At 39.3% G+C, this 17,707-nt stretch overlaps 1 long non-coding RNA gene and 1 pseudogene across 1 annotated transcript in view; both read left to right on the top strand.

Moving 5' to 3' along the window:
• LOC120571440 overlaps positions 1-17,707 on the top strand; it is a 158,540-nt gene that overhangs the window by 44,242 nt on the left and 96,591 nt on the right. The window lies entirely within an intron of this gene.
• LOC120571437 lies at positions 10,232-12,049 on the top strand (annotated as a pseudogene).

A 17,707-nucleotide genomic window follows, 5' to 3' on the forward strand; every position in this document is an offset into this window, starting at 1 on the left:
GTACACAGGAAAACACAAACACTCTCTTTCTCCCCTCCTCTCTCTCTCTCTCGTTCCCCCCCCCTCTCTCACAACACCACACATACTGGTGTGGAAATAAAAAATAGAAAAATGAACCAAAAAACATAAATAATCACACATCATAAAAAAAAATTAAAAGTTGTATGTTGAGTATAGAAAACTCTTGTTCATTACATTTTACTTTATAATTGCAAACGCATGTGTTGTATTCATTGTTGCAAAATGTATATAGTTCGCTTATTGTGGATCAAAACCAATTGATCTGAAGCTCAATGCTGATGGCTGTCATGTAAATTGTTTTCTTAATCAGCAATAAAATATAACATACTTTCTGATCAACCCATATCAATTGCATGCTTAAAATAACATACTGGTCAAAGCCCCCGCCCATTTCAAGACAACCCGACCACTTCCAAGGTTAAATACCCCCACTTCCGGGTAGGCCCCGCCCAGTCCGAGTACAGATACAGATCATTCATATGGTGAACAGATACAGATACAGATAATGCTGTACCTCATCCCTAGTAATGAGATAACACAAGACAGGTGAGACAGGGGCTGGGGAAAACAGGTGAAGCAACATTAGGGCTGGGCAGAGTAATCAAACAAAGAGGAAAAACACAAGACAGGAAGTAAAATAGACAAGACAAGACAGAAAACCAGAGACTTCAAAATAAAACAGGAAACTTGTACAAAATACAACACAGAAAAACGGACTACCAAAATAAGACAACACCAAAACAACAACAGGTTGACTGGCTCTCTTTGCGCCATAATAAAACCAGGATCCCTACTGCTGGTGGCGCCGAAGCCGCCCTCACAGTAAACCAGGTTGTCATCTTTATGTTGAGGCTGTGGGGTTGTTTGCAGTTGCTGACATGTTAATTAACAAAGTAACTTTGTAATCGAACTTCGTTACTTTTAAAATCAAGTAATCTGTAAAGTAACCAAGTTACTTCAAGTAACTGTGGCAACACTGGATGCAGGACACAAGAGGGCTCCTTCATCCTGCTAACCAGGTGGGGTGGAGGTTACAGCTCCCTCAGCTCTCTTGTCTCGCTGCTTTAGTTACACAAACATGTTTTCAGGCTGATAGAAACCTTTTATAATAAACATACAGGGGCCCTATCGCACCCCGCGCAGCGCGAAAGCCGACGAAGTGTCTTTGCTAGTTTAAGACCGGCACATTAAAGAAAGCACTTTACGGAGCAAATCCTCCGTCATGATAGCAATGCTCAAGGTCCAAACCCACCTGGCTTTTAAAGGGAAATGGGAGAGGACCTCTGATTGGTTTATTGCATGTTGATGCCCAAAACACACCTATGAAATAATGAAACTCCATAAACACGCCTCGCCAGGCGCCACGCTTCGTTGAGCTTTACATGGCTCACACTACAGAAGTTCTGTGTGTGTGTTGAGTCTCTGTTTTAGCTACAGAGTGAGACCTCGCAACTGCTGTAACATCTTTGTTGGGAGTCGCGACATGCTCAGTAGCTAGGTAAGGACTACTAGCCAGTCAGAAGCACAGTATGAGGGCGTGCCCTGACAGTACCTAGGTAAGGACTACTAGCCAGTCAGAAGCAGAGTATGAGGGCGTTGTCCTGACAGTACCTAGGTAAGGACTACTAGCCAGTCAGAAGAAGAGTATGAGGGTGGGCCCTGACAGTAGCTAGGTAAGGACTACTAGCCAGTCAGAAGCAGAGTATGAGGGCGCGGCCCTGACAGTACCTAGGTAAGGACTACTGTGCGAGCTGTAGCTGTTTCTCTAACTTCAGTCAGTACAAGGCAGGATCAGCCGGGAGACTTCTTCTAAACGAGGGCACACTTCACACTTAGTGTGGAATACCCGCAGAACAGGGACATGGAAGTAGTTCTTTGGAGATTATGGTGAACTAGGTGTTGTAGCAGTGCTTTTCGCATTCAGAACGAGCTAGCATGCTACGGTTAGCCAGCTCATTTCAGCTAGTGCCGTAGAAAGCCGTGTAGATGTTGACCAGCTCACCCGGAGACTGATGGCAGGAAACATTCAGAAACCGTATCTCACTCAGAACAGCATGGATGGTTGTTTTTCAAAGTGTGTAATAGTATAGTATGTCGAAAGATTTCATAAAAAATCATAGTATAGTATGTCAAAAAAAGTTATAAAAAAGTCATAGTATAGTATGTCGAAAAAAATCATAAAAAGTCATAGTATAGAATGTCGAAAAAATTCATAAAAAAGTCATAGTATAGTATGTCGAAAAAAATCATAAAAAGTCATAGTATAGATTGTCGAAAAAAATCATAAAAAAAGTCATAGTATAGTATTTCGAAAAAAGTGATAAAAAAGTCATAGTATAGTATGTCGAAAAAATTCATAAAAAAGTCATAGGATGTCAAAAAAAGTGATAAAAAGTCATAGTATAGTATGTTGAAAAAGTCATAGTATAGTATGTCGAAAAAAAGTCATAGTATAGTATGTCGAAAAAAGTTATAAAAAGTAAATGTATAGTATGTCGAAAAATTCAATTAAAAAGTCAGAGTAGTAGTATGTTGAAAAAAAAATCATAAAAAAGTCGTAGAAATATTTTTGAAAGAAGTGATAAAGAAGTCATAGTGATGGTATAAAGGAAGCTGGAGAACTTATTTTCCGAGCCCACTAGATGGCCTCTGTTCAACAACAAATGTTTGAGAATACACTGAATTGCAATGCCTCTTCTCTTAAAACCCAAGAACGTCATCTAGTGGGATGTAGAAAATAAAAGAAAAATGGTATCACGAAAAATCATTAAAAGTCATAGTATAGTATGTCAAAAATATTCATAAAAAAGTAAATGTATAGTATGTCGAAAAGTCATAGTATACATAGTACAGAACAAAGTTTGGACACATCTCATTCAATGTGTTTCTTTATTTTCATGACTATTTAATTGTAGATTATCACTGAAATATTTTTTTTATGACGAAAAATTCATAAAAAATCATAGTGTAGTATGTCAAAAAATTCATAAACAAGTCATAGTATAGTATGTCGGAAAAATTCATAAAAAAAGTAAATGTATAGTATGTCAAAAAAGTTATAAAAAAGTCATAGTGTAGTATGTCGAAAAAAGTTACATAAAAAGTTATAGTATAGTATGTCAAAAAATTCATAAAAAAGTAAGTGTATAGTATGTCAAAAAAATTCATAAAAAAGTAAATGTATAGTATGTCAAAAAAGTTATAAAAAGTCATAGTGTAGTATGTCAAAAATTCATAAAAAGTCATAGTGTAGTATGTCGAAAAAATTCATAAAAAAAGTCTTAGTGTAGTATGTCGAAAAAATCATTAAAAGTCATAGTATAGTATGTCAAAATATTCATAAAAAGTAAATGTATAGTATGTCAAAAAGTCATAGTATACATAGTACAGGCAAAAAGTTTGGACACATCTCATTCAATGTGTTTCTTTATTTTCATGACTATTTACATTGTAGATTATCACTGAAATAATTTTTTTTATGATGAAAAAATTCATAAAAAAGTCATAGTGTAGTATGTCAAAAAATTCATAAACAAGTCATAGTATAGTATGTCGGAAAAATTCATAAAAAAGTAAATGTATAGTATGTCAAAAAAAGTTATAAAAAAGTCATAGTGTAGTATGTCGAAAAAATTCATAAAAAAGTTATAGTATAGTATGTCAAAAATATTCATAAAAACGTAAATGTATAGTATGTCAAAAAAAATCATAAAAAAGTAAATGTATAGTATGTCGAAAAAATTTATAAAAAAGTCACAGTATAGTATGTCAAAAAAGTCATAGTATACATAGTACAGGCCAAAAGTTTGGACACATCTCATTCAATGTGTTTCTTTATTTTCATGACTATTTACATTGTAGATTATCACTGAAGGCATCAAAACTATGAATGAACACATATGGAATTATGTACTTAACAAAAAAGTGTGAAATAACTGAAAACATGTCTTATATTTTAGATTCTTCAAAGTCGCCACCCTTTGCTTTTTTTATTAATAAGAGAAAACATTCCACTAATTAACCCTGACAAAGCACACCTGTGAAGGTAAAAACCATTTCAGGTGACTACCTCATGAAGCTCATTGAGAGAACACCAAGGGTTTGCAGAGTTATCAAAAAAAGCAAAGGGTGGCTACTTTGAAGAATCTAAAATATAAGAAATGTTTTCAGTTATTTCACACTTTTTTGTTAAGTACATAATTCCATATGTGTTCATTCATAGTGTTGGTGCCTTCAGTGAGAATCTACAATGTAAATAGTCATGAAAATAAAGAAACACATTGAATGAGAAGGTTCTATATATATATATATATATATATATATATATATAATATATATATATATATATATATATATATATATATATAAAGCCTGCAAATATTGTTAACAAATTAATAACATAACTAATTAATACTGAATTCGGACTGTTCAGACTGAACACTTTTCAATACTCATCTGGGATTGAAGCAGCAAACATTCAGTGTAAGAGTAAAAACATGACACAATATTATTTATATTACGTTTATTTGATTCACAGCTGCTCCATATAGTGTTTTTGCCTTTAAAGGTTATTAAACTATTAGTAATTATTCTGCTGCTTGTACCTACGAACTGAAATCCATCTGAAACAAACTAAACTGGAATTAAATAAAGAAGAAGTCAGAAGATATTAGAGTTGTGTAATGGCAAAATTACATTCAAGCATGATTCTTTTATATTCTTATCTTATTTCTGTTTTTAGTTTCACTCACGATGCTGAAAGTGAGTTTATCTCATTCTCACATGTTGATTCTGATTCTCACTAAACTACCGTGAGCAGATCGGAGCAGACTTTTTCATTTTAAGTCCCAAAAGGCCATCGCCGTCTAAACGAAAGGCACATCTGATAAAATATTTTGTCGTTTTCACTTGCAAGCATTCTCGTTTTAAACATGGCCTAAGTTTCACTCAGGTGTTTGAGAGATAAGAACCAGTTAGTGTTAAGGTCACTTTATATTTTACTCTAGTTCTGTCAAGGGCTGTGTTGAATTATTGTCAACAATATAAACTTTTATTCAACTTAATGAAGAGATATTTCTATTATTTTTAGATATATATTTTACCTAAAGGTGTCATATTATTCAAGTAATAGTATAAGTATATCATGTGCCTCTCTGTGTGTATGTGCTCATTGCAAAAGAAGCTGTGTGCAGTCAATTGAGGAAGAGGTTCAAGGAATGTCCCAGATGAACAGAAAGTTAAGATGAGTCATAAAATTGGTTCATGGCTTAAAGGTGCAGATGAGCAGGAACACAGGAAAGGTTCACGGAAGGGAAGGGAGAAAAGCACGCTGGCTTGCAGACTGCAAAATGCAACCGGGTGCATCAGGACACATTTTGGCATTCTGCATTTGACATTATATGTATTGGGATATACTATATCTTTTCCCTGTCATACTAATGGTAGTATGGGCATTGCAACACACCCAGTCTCTCTCTCAAAGCGCTCCTCTTGGAGGAATGCACAAAGCTTGATAACCCCTCCCTCCTCTTCCTCTCAAACACAGCCAGCTCCACTCTGTGATCATATTTCCTTGTTCCCTCCCCTTCAGAGCTACAGTTTGCAGATGGGTGTAACCAACATGCTGGGGCAGTACAACAGCGTATCACTGCTGTTATTATCATTATTATTATCATCGGAGTTTTCTTTTTTAAACCGTCAGCTGGCTCTAACCAGTTTTCTTTTACTTCACGCACAGTGTCTGACACTTTCTTGCTGTATTTCACAAAAAATAAAGGAAGTAGTGGTATAAAACTAATTACAAATTAATTCGCTACACACACATGCACACTCTCTCTCCCTCTCTCTGCCGGTCATCGGAGTGTTTTTAAACCGTCAGCTGGCTCTAACCATTTTTTTGAACTTCATGCACTGAGTGTCTGACACTTTATTGCTGTATTTTATATAGGAAAACATAAAGGTAGTTGTGGTATAAATAATTTTACAAATTAAGCTACACACACACACACACAAACACTCTCTCTTCCCCCTCTTTTTCCCTCTCTCCCCTTCTCTTTCTCTCTCTCTCTGTTCACACACACACATACCTGGTGTGGAAATAAAAAAATAGAAAAAGAATCAAAAAAATAAATAATCACACTGATCATAAAAAAAATTAAAAGTTAAAAAGAAAGTTGTATGTTGAGTATGAAAACTCTTGTTCATTACATTTTACTTCATAATTGCAACACACATGTTGTATTCATTGTTGCAAAACTGTATATAGTTTTTGTTATCGTGATCAAAACCATTGATCTGAAGCTGTGTGTTACAACTTTTTAAACAGACTGATATGAATCCATCATTTTCAGAGTAATGTTATATGAAGGAATGAAGACTAAATTCCGATGAACAACACAACAGTGATGAAAAACTGACACAAACAATCCTGTTTCTTGTGTTCTTTCAGTTATATTACAGTTTAGGTTTTACTACTGGCTCTAACATGAAATTAGCCAAATCCCAGGAACATGGTTAACCAAACGAGGAAAAAATACAAAGTAGGGTCATCACATATACACATACTGTCCGGCATATGTCGTTCCATCTAGCTATACAATAAAGAACATCTATTGTTTATGGACATCAAGCTAGGCTATATGCTAGCGCCATATGCTAGCTAGCTAGCTAGGTGCTTAAGTTATGTTACTCACCCTCGTAGTTGTGGACATAACTTCACACGTCCCTCTTCAAAGCTTTCTCCGCTTCCTGACGGGTGCAGGTGAAAAGCGTCGACCATTCTGTGCACATTGTTGACATATACTTATAATAAAGCAAATAGCGCGCGGGAGGTATATAAACTTGGTTACAGAGCAGCCGCCCTCAACAGAGGTTCTAAAGTAAAACAAACGCATCCTCAACGGGGCAGGGATCATTTCATTGGTCAACACTACAGCTGGCATTCTATTGGTGTTGCTTGACATTGACGGGGTTAAGTAACAAAAAAAATCAAAGCGCGCAGGGAAACCGAGAGCAGAAACTTTGGAAGGAGCAGAATCAGCCTGAGTGCGAGGAGAAGGTTCAAAGCTGAGAGCAGGAAATCTGTCCAAACAACAACATATCTGAGTCCAAGCAGAAAGTTTGAGCCCAAGCAGAGCAAATCCAAGCACGAGCAGTGACTATTTGAGTGTGAGAGCAAGAAATCTGAACGTAATATCAGTGAGAAATGCTCTCAAATTGAAATAATGCGCCCTTGACTAATGACAGTAATATAACCCATATGCATCTGCTTTTTATTCCTCAAAGAAAAGGTTTTTGGTGCAGTGCTGTTTTCATGTAAAATGAACAGAATAGCAGCTTTTTCAGTTTAGTGTTAATGATTAGGATTTTTACTTAGCGCCTGTCACCTAAAATGTCTGTGTACGTTCCTGATGTCACAGTAAGACTTTTGCTGCCAAAGCTATTGAAGCTGCTCGCTAATATGAACCTGGCCCCTGCATTTTCCCCGATGCTGGGACTCGCCAGATCCCTAAAACAGTTTTTACAGACATACACCGCATTACACACACATGCTTGCAATGAAGACATGCTTTTTGCACGCTTTTTGCTCCCAACCCTAACCGACAGGCAGATCAAATTAGACGAAAATACTGCACATTGAAAAGAAACGACTTTTGGAAAATAGCTCAATTCATTCAATGTATTGAGCTTATGTGTATACAAATTGCCTACCATGGTGTTAATTATACAAGGGAAGAAAATTGAATTTTTGGTTGATTCAGAAGCAATAGTTTGGGTTTAGTGAAGTTTTGTTCTTCAAATCAGAAGCTCTCTGGTTAACTAGTTTTTTCCTTTTAGAGAAATGATTGAGTGGTTATCCCAGGAAAGTTCACCATTCTTATGATATGTGTGTGTTCAGATTCTTAGGATCCTGAACTAGATAAATAAAGGAAAATGTTCATTGTTTTTTCCCCTTTCATCTGAGTGTCCTGAAAATTTGTTAGGCAGACATTTGAAAATGTCTATTTGAAATTGAAGCCATTCTTTCAAACCACGGGTCTTAGGACTGTTTATTCTTCTGCCCACTGGCTTTAAAGTTGTGCGGTTTGATAAAAATCACCTTTTGGCTGACATATTTCTGTTACAGCCAAGAAAAGCTAGCATTTGTTTACAAATCATAATGGAACACGTACCATGTCAGTCTGTTAATCTCCTGACTACGATAAAACAAATTGGGACACCTTTAGCTAAGCTTAAGGAATCACAAATATTACATGCATTCCTTTTGTCACCTTTTGACCCTGATGAAGATTACGTTGAAAAGTTGTTGTTGTGTTTTTAAACCAATCTAAAGATGAGCATGAGTTTTCTTTTGTCCACAGCCATATACACATGTCCAGTGGCTGTCACCTTGACTGATAAACTACAGAAGTTTTTCAGAAATTCTACCTCAAAAGCTCACATTCATGTTTCTTTGTCTCCAACAGAAGAGGAGACAGACTCAGGACACCTTGTAACTATTTGTAAAAATTGACTTACTGGACTGACACTATTGATAATGTTTTTATTTGTCTCCATCGACAGGAGACTATAGAAAACCCATATAACAGCGTATGCCTTGTATTCACAGTGTTCAGATATTCAGAGAACCTGTGCCTACAACAGATGCATATTCACACGGTAAAACGCGACATTTTTATCTACTGATGATTCACCACTTTTTTTGAGCTTTGTCATGTCTGATGACAAAGCTCATTAATGAAACGCCATAAAGCGCGCACGCGTCAGGGCGCCTAACGAGCGCTTAGATCGGTAAAATAGGGCCACAGTTTGCATTGGACCCGTGGAGGTTTGTGGAGGTTTCTTACTGCTAGACTGCTTGAATCTCGGCTGATTACTTTATTTAAAGATACATCGTGTAAGAATTTCTCACATCTGGCGTTGAGATCATATATCGCAATCACCTCTCTCGCACAACGCAGGTCACAGTACGCGTGATTGCAGCTACGGTAGCCTTCACGGCCAAAAACAAAGGTGTACAAAAGGCGGTTTCGCTATCAGCCGTGGTTGTTGGGAATGTTGGCGCCTGAAATTTTGGATTTTGAATCACGTGGGTCCTCCAGGTTTCCTTCTTCAAACTTGCCTGGGCTGAGAAGCGAAGATACCCATTAGCAGCATTAGCAGCAGCTGTGAGTCAACAAAACGTGAAAGGTGGAGCAGTATGTCCCTTAACCGGCTAACGAATTTCAAGATAGAGCATCTTTCTGGAGCTTCTACCCCAGTTCATGTAAGCCATGTAAAAATTCCAGGCCAATAGGAATACTTGGAATTGATGGTGGTGGTCAATATTCATGAAAAAGTTTACGCGTTTGTGAAGGGCAATAAGGATTCTGATAATGAACAACTACAAACGTTACACCCTGGACCTTTAAATAGGCTTCTCTGCTTCACTGTTACTGTATCTGCTGTCTGACTTTAACTTGACTGCGTTGTTTGAGCTGTTTTTCTTACCTAGGATTGTGTGAGCTAGGATTTAGTTACACTCAACCACATGGAGTTAAGGTCACATTAAATTTTACTCTGATTCTGTTTGAATCATTGTCAACAACATAAACTTTTAATCAACTTAATTACAGGACAACTCAGTCATTTAGTAAACTGAGGGCCGCTCTCCAAACCCTCTGATTCTAAGAAGAGTTTACCTCCTAAAAGCTGAAGTCAGCAGAGTTTTTAAATGAGAAATGAGCTCTGTTGTAAACAAGTGTTGCTGCGTTCCTTATACCATACTTTTTCTTCGGGACATAAAACTCTGAGATAACATCGCAGCTTGAACTTTGAGCCTCTTGCTCAGATATGCTGCACAGAGGATTGTGGGTCAGAAAAGCACGCTGGCTCGTATACTGCAAAATGCAACCGGGTGCATCAGGACACATTTTAGGCATTCTGCATTTGACATTATATGTATTGGGATATACTATATCTTTCCCTGTCATACTAATGGCAGTATGGGCATTGCAACACACCCAGTCTCTCTCTCAAAGCACTCCTCTTCCAGGAATGAAGCAGAACTTGATAACCCCTCCCTCCTCTTCCTCCTCTTCCTCTCAAACACAGCCAGCTCCACTCTGTGATCATATTTCCTTGTTCCCTCCCCTTCAGAGCAACAGTTTGCAGATGGGTGTAACCAACATGCTGGGGAAGTACAACAGCGTATCACATGCTGTTATTACATCAGAGCTCAGACTAGTTTCATTTCTCAGGAAGTGAGACTCACACAGTCAGACAGTCGTAGTCACTGAGCGAGAGGTGAAATGGCGCAGAAAGGAGTTCAGCTGGACCGGGAAACCTTCTCTTGTTCCATTTGTCTGGATCTACTGAAGGATCCGGTGACTATTCCCTGTGGACACAGCTACTGCATGAACTGTATTAAAGGCTTCTGGGATGAAGGGGATGAGAAGGAAATGTACAGCTGCCCACAATGCAGGCCGAGCTTCACACCGAGGCCTGTACTGGTGAAAAGCACCATGTTAGCAGCTTTAGTGGAGGAGCTGAAGAAGACTGGACTCCAAGCTGCTCCTGCTGATCACTGCTATGCTGGAGCTGAAGATGTGGCCTGTGATTTCTGCACGGGAGAAAACTCAAAGCCATCAAGTCCTGTCTGCAATGTCTGGCTTCTTTCTGTGAGAAACACCTTCAGTTTCATTTTGAATCAGCTCCATACAAGAAACACAAGCTGGTGGAGCCGTCCAAGAAGCTCCAGGAGAACGTCTGCTCCGTCATGATGAGGTAATGAAGATTTTCTGCCGTAATGATCAGCAGCTTATCTGTTATCTCTGCTTAATGGACAAACATAAAGGCCACGATACAATCTCGGCTGCAGCAGAAAGGACTGAGAGGCAGAAAAAGCTCGGAGGGGAGTCGTCAGACCATCCAGCAGAGAATCCAGGACAGAGAGAAAGATGTGAAGCTGCTTCAACAGCAGGCGGAGGCCATCGATCGCGCCGCCGATAAAGCAGTGGAGGACAGCGAGAAGATCTTCACCGAGCTGATCCGTCTCCTGGAGAAAAGAAGCTCTGATGTGGAGCAGCAGGTCAGATCCCAGCAGAAAAGGGAAGAGAGTCGAGTCAAAGAGCTTCAGGAGAAGCTGGAGCAGGAGATCACTGAGCTGAAGAGGGAAGACGCTGAGCTGAAGAAGCTCTCACACACAGAGGATCACAGCCAGTTTCTACACAACTACCCCTCACTGTCACCACTCAGCCAATCAGCATCCAGCATCCATATCTGTCCTCTGAGCTGCTTTGAGGACGTGACAGCGGCCGTGTCAGAAGTCAGAGATAAACTACAGGACGTCCTGAGAGAGAAGTGGACAAACGTCTCACTGACAGGGACTGAAGTGGACGTTTTACTGCCACAACCAGAGCCCAAGACCAGAGCTGGATTCTTAAAACATTTACGTGACATCACACTGGATCCAAACACAGTAAACACACGGCTGTTATTATCTGAGGGGAACAGGAAAGCAGCATTAATGTGGGAACAGTCTTATTCTAGTCACCCAGACAGATTCACTGGCTGGTCTCAGGTCCTGAGTAGAGAGAGTCTGACTGGACGTTGTTACTGGGAGGTGGAGAGGAGAGGAGGAGTTTATGTAGCAGTCGCATACAAGAATATCAGCAGAGCAGGGGGGTCGGAGGAATGTGGATTTGGACGAAATGACAAATCTTGGGCGTTAGATTGTAACAACAACAGTTATACATTTTGGTCCAACAAAGTCCAAACTCCCGTCTCAGGTCCTGAGTCCTCCAGAGTAGGAGTGTACCTGGATCACAGTGCAGGTATTCTGTCCTTCTACAGCGTCTCTGAAACCATGACTCTCCTCCACAGAGTCCAGACCACATTCACTCAGCCCCTCTATGCTGGACTAATGGTTTATTGGTCTGATGGATCCTCTGCTGAGTTGTGTAAACTGAAATAGACAGAAGTCATTTAAGGGTTAAATTCTGTCATTCTGACACATTTATTTATTTAAAAAAGGAAAACTTCTCTAAATTGCAGCTTGTTAAATGAGAATATTTTCTGGTTCCTTCACACCTTCGAGGCTTTTTTCTGCATTTTGATGCTTTTTAATTTTTGACTCATTCAAGACTTTTGTTGATGCTTTTTGATACATTTTCAATGTTTATTTACGGTGTTTTTTATTGAAAGCTTTTTGCGCACTACCACACACACACACACACACACACACACACACACACACACACACACACACGGGACACACCCGTACACACACACACAAACACACTCTCTCACACACACACACACACACACGTGAACACACAATGATACACAAACACACACACAAACACACTCTCTCACACACACACACGTGGACACACACGTGGACACACACTTAGACACACACACACACAGACGGACACACACATGGACACACACACACATACACACACATGCACATACACACACATGGACACACATGTACACACACACGGACACACACACACACACACAAAACACGGACACACACTGACACACACACACACACAACACACACACACACACATTACACAAACACGGACACACACTGACACACACACACACAAACACACACACAGGACGACACACACATACACACAATGAGCACACACAAACACCTACGTGGACACACACGCATTACACACACACGGACACACTCGCATGGACACACACACACACATGCACATACACACACCCAGACAAACACACACGTGGACACACATGTACACACCACGTTCACACACTGGACACACACCAAATGACACAAACACACTCTCTCACACACACACACACACACACACACACACTCTCACAAACACACACACAGGTGGACACACACACACGGACACACACATACAAACTCACACACACACACAAAACACACACACAATGAACACACACACACAAACCACACTCTCTCTCACACACACACACACACTCTCTGCTGAGTTGTGTGTAAACAAATAGTCAGAAGTCATTTAAGGTTAAATTCTGTGTTTTAACTCTTAAATAATATAATAATTATTTAGTCTCCATGTTTGTAGCTGAGAGATGATTGTTGTCTTGTTTCATTTGTTTAACGTTTTTTGTTGCTTTTTCTTACTTTTTTGCTTTTATAAAAACATGTCCCTTTCTTCGATATCTATCTGCTTTTCTAAACGTTTTTGTACATTTCTTTGACGTCTTTGTTTGCATGTATTGACGTTTTAGAAGTGATGAGATGATTTCTGTGTCTTGATGAAAACCAGCCAAGGAGGGCACCCCCAAGCTCTCAATGTGCTCAGTTGAGATCTGTTATTTTACCTTTGATTGTTGAAACAAGGACGATATGTTAAAAAAGATCTTTACCGAGATGATCTGGAGATATTAGCTGTTTGTTATTCATGTATTTCTCCACGTTATGTATCTGCGGGACAGGAAGATGTCTGTTAAATAGCGATGTCTTAATAGTGTATATAAGGGTGTTTAAAGAGCAATGTGCAGGTTGGACACCCCTATACAGCATAGTGTATATTAATGATAAACAACTATACTTTCAAAACTGGAGGAATATATAACCGCCATAAACGATATTTTGAGATCAAATTGTGATAAAATAACTTCCGCATCTATCTATCACTGACCGGAAGTGACGTAACGCGAGGGAGTCTGGTCAAGTTCATGCTCAAATTACAATGGACGTGGATGAAGAAACCGAGCTCTCCAACGTTGGCGAGCATGCCTATGATGGCCCACAGGCCTATAATTATGAGCCTCCTAGAAGAGATAGAGGTCAGGGGGAGATTAGGGGGGAGATCAGGGGGAGGAACAATGGGCAGAAGAGAGAAGTAGAGTTGCGAACCAGTGGCGAATAGGGCAAGTGACTTTGTGAGTTACTGTGTAGTATGGTGGCTAACTCTGGTTCATCTAGGCTAGTACATTGGTGTTATACAAAAAATCTGCTTTAGCAAACATACTTTCGACCATGTTTTAGATTAAACATACATGTAGATTGTCTTAATTTAAGCCAGCAACGTTTTGTCTTGTGATATTCTACAACCAAAGATTTTAACGCTCAGACAGCTGTGGAGTCCATCAGAGCCACGGATGTATTAAGAGAAGCAGGTTAGCACTAGCACATAGTCGTTTTGTTGGCTAGGTGTTTAGTGCGGACATTGTGAGGCTATGGCGTCGGCGGTGGACAGCATGTGTTGTCGAGAGGTGGATGCCTACTGGGCTCTAGTTGAGGGTTTAGTCCCGGCCACGGACATTACCTGCCTGACGCTCCATCCCGGCTTTGATGCCTGCTGCCTCAACCCGTTCTCGCTGCAGGTAGCATACCTCAACTTCAGGCAGGAGTATGGTCCCTCTCCCAGCCAACAGACCAGAGGATGTTTAGACCAGACTAATTTATAACACTGTTATATTATTATACACTTCTATTATAGTCGTCAGTTTTCTAAACAAATACACTATCAAAAATAATTAATGTACATACTGTAACTACTTATATATAGCCATATTCTACTGCTCTTCATACTATTCCTCCTGCACATACAGTACACTTATTCTTACGTTACCGTTTCTGCACTACAATGGTACTGTTGCCACACTGCACATATCTGTCTATATGGTTCATACTGAATATCCATATTTATTCAGTTTTTCTTATAATATATTCTGTTAATACCCTGCATATATATCTATATTCTTACTACTATGTTACTCCTACTACATTGCACATATCTGTACATGTTCATTACTTACACTTATACATATTTGATTTTGTTTCACTTCTGGTTGGACGCAAACTGCATTTTGTTGTCTTTGTACTTGTACTCTGCACAATGACAATAAAGTATAATCTAATCTAATGTGCATTATTGATGCTGAGGGATTATCAGATTTTTAAACTCTGATGTGCATACATACCTTTATGGAATAGAATAACTGAAAATGTTACATCAAATAAGTCTATCACTCTTGATCATATTGACTGTTAACAGGATTATCAATATCAACATTGCACCCATATCATTCTCTAGGCAGTTCCGATACACAGCCTACAGGCAGGTGGTCCGATAGACATATGGGTTTCTGGGCAGGGAGATCAGGAAGGTGATACCAGCTTGTGTTGTGGCCGCAATCAGGAGGCAGTTTCCAGAGGAAGGGAGGCAATCAATAAATATATTTTCTTTTCACAAATGAACACAATCACAAAGTGTCTTGTTGTATAAAATGTATTCATAATTTCATTGATAGTAACTAGGAGTGTTGGGCAAGTTACTTCCAAGATGTAGTTCATTATAGATTACTAGTTATTGTCATTTCAGAGTAATTAGTTATATTACAGTCTCTGAATTGTAAAGCTTTACACTACCTTTGCATTACTTTAGTTTGACTTTGCAGGTAGCTTGTGAATTTCACCACCAGATCAATAAAGTCTCATCTTTGTCAACTTTAATACATCATAACAAGAGTTCTCTCAAGACACTTTACAAATAGAGTAGATTTGGACAAAATGACAAATCTTGGGCGTTAGATTGTAACAACAACAAATATACATTTTGGTCCAACAAAGTCCAAACTCCCGTCTCAGGTCCTGAGTCCTCCAGAGTAGGAGTGTACCTGGATCACAGTGCAGGTATTCTGTCCTTCTACAGCGTCTCTGAAACCATGACTCTCCTCCACAGAGTCCAGACCACATTCACTCAGCCCCTCTATGCTGGACTAACGGTTTATTGTTCTTATGGAGCCTCTGCTGAGTTGTGTAAACTGAAATAGACAGAAGTCATTTAAGGGTTAAATTCTGTCATTCTGAGACATTTATTTAGTTAAAAAAAGGAAAACTTCTCTAAATTGCAGCTTGTTAAATGAGAATATTTTCTGGTTCCTTCACTCCTCGAGGCTTTTTTCTGCATTTTGATGCTTTTTTAATTTTTTGACTCATTCAAGACTTTTGTTGATGCTTTTTGATACATTTTCAATGTTTTTTTACGGTGGTTTTTATTGAAAGATTTTTGATGCTCGCTACAACACACACAAACATGGAAACACACGTACACACACACGTGGACACACACTCACACACAGTGACACACAGTGACAAACACAAACACACACACAAACACACTCTCTCACACACACACACGCACACACACACACAATGAGACACACACACACACACACACACACAAACACACAAACACACTCTCTCACCCACACACAGACACACACACATGGACACACACACACACACACACACAAAAATAACACACACACACACTCTCCCTCAAACACCCACACACACCCACACATACACAAACAAACACACTGCTCACACACACACTCTCCTACACACACACACAAACACACACACACACACACTCTCTCTCTCCAAACACACACACACACACACACACACAAACACACACTCTCTCAAACAACACACACTCTCTCAAACACACACACACACACACACACACACACACACACACACACACATGGACACACACACATGGACACACACACACACACACTCTCTCTCTCTCTCTCTCAAACACCCACACACACACTCTCTGTCACACACACACACACACACACACACACAGTTTAAATGTAAATCAGATTCAGTATGTGTGATGAACCTGCTGACAACAACACAACATTGTTTCATCACAATTCAAGAAGTCAGAGAAGTTTTAAGGTTCAGCCTCAAATCTCACATTCCTAAAATACTATTCACAACCCGAGAGCTTAAACTCTTCTCTCCAATGTTTCCCATGAGACCTGAATGCAGCATCAGTGTTACAGGTGTGTGACTCCTGTGAACAAAGTGACACAGTGTGATGTATTACATCTATATTTAAAGGTCTCTTTACTGATGTTGTGTGAAGTTTGGACATGTCTTCCCAGACGCGTAACTATCGGTAAGCAGGGTAAGCGGTGCTTACGGGCCCGGACCAATCAGGGGCCTGCTTCACTGGAAAGTTTTCAGCATGAGGACAGTTGACATGTACCACGCTTCGACACCAACGTAAACAACAATGGAGGGAGGAGAGAGATGGAAATCCAGTCACTATTTAGAGTTTGTGTCAGCTAAAGACGGCAGTATTAAGGTTGGTTGTACACACAGGAAACACACACAAACACTCTTTCTCCCCCCCCCTCTTTCTCTTCTCTTTATCTCTCTCTCTCTCTCACACACACACACATACCTGGTGTGGAAATAAAAAAATAGAAAAATGAACCGAAAAACATAAATAATCACACTGATCATAAAAAAATTAAAAGTTGTATGTTGAGTATGAAAACTCTTGTTCATTACATTTTACTTCATAATTGCAAACGCATGTGTTGTATTCATTGTTGCAGAACTGTATATAGTTCGTTTGTTATCGTGATCAAAACCATTGATCTGAAGCTCAATGCTGATGCTGTCATGTAAATTGTTTTCTAATCAGCAATAAATATAACAATTTCTGATCAACCCATATCAATTGCATGCTTAAAATAACATACTGGTCAAAGCCCCGCCCATTTCAAGACAACCCGACCCACTTCCGGGTTAAATACCGCCCACTTCCGGGTTAGGCCCCGCCCAGTCCGAGTACAGATACAGATCATTCATATGGTGAACAGATACAGATACAGATAATGCTGTACTCGCTCATCC

This window comes from Perca fluviatilis, chromosome 13 (assembly GCF_010015445.1).
Source record: "Perca fluviatilis chromosome 13, GENO_Pfluv_1.0, whole genome shotgun sequence".
In the NCBI taxonomy this organism is placed as follows: Eukaryota; Metazoa; Chordata; class Actinopteri; order Perciformes; family Percidae; genus Perca; species Perca fluviatilis.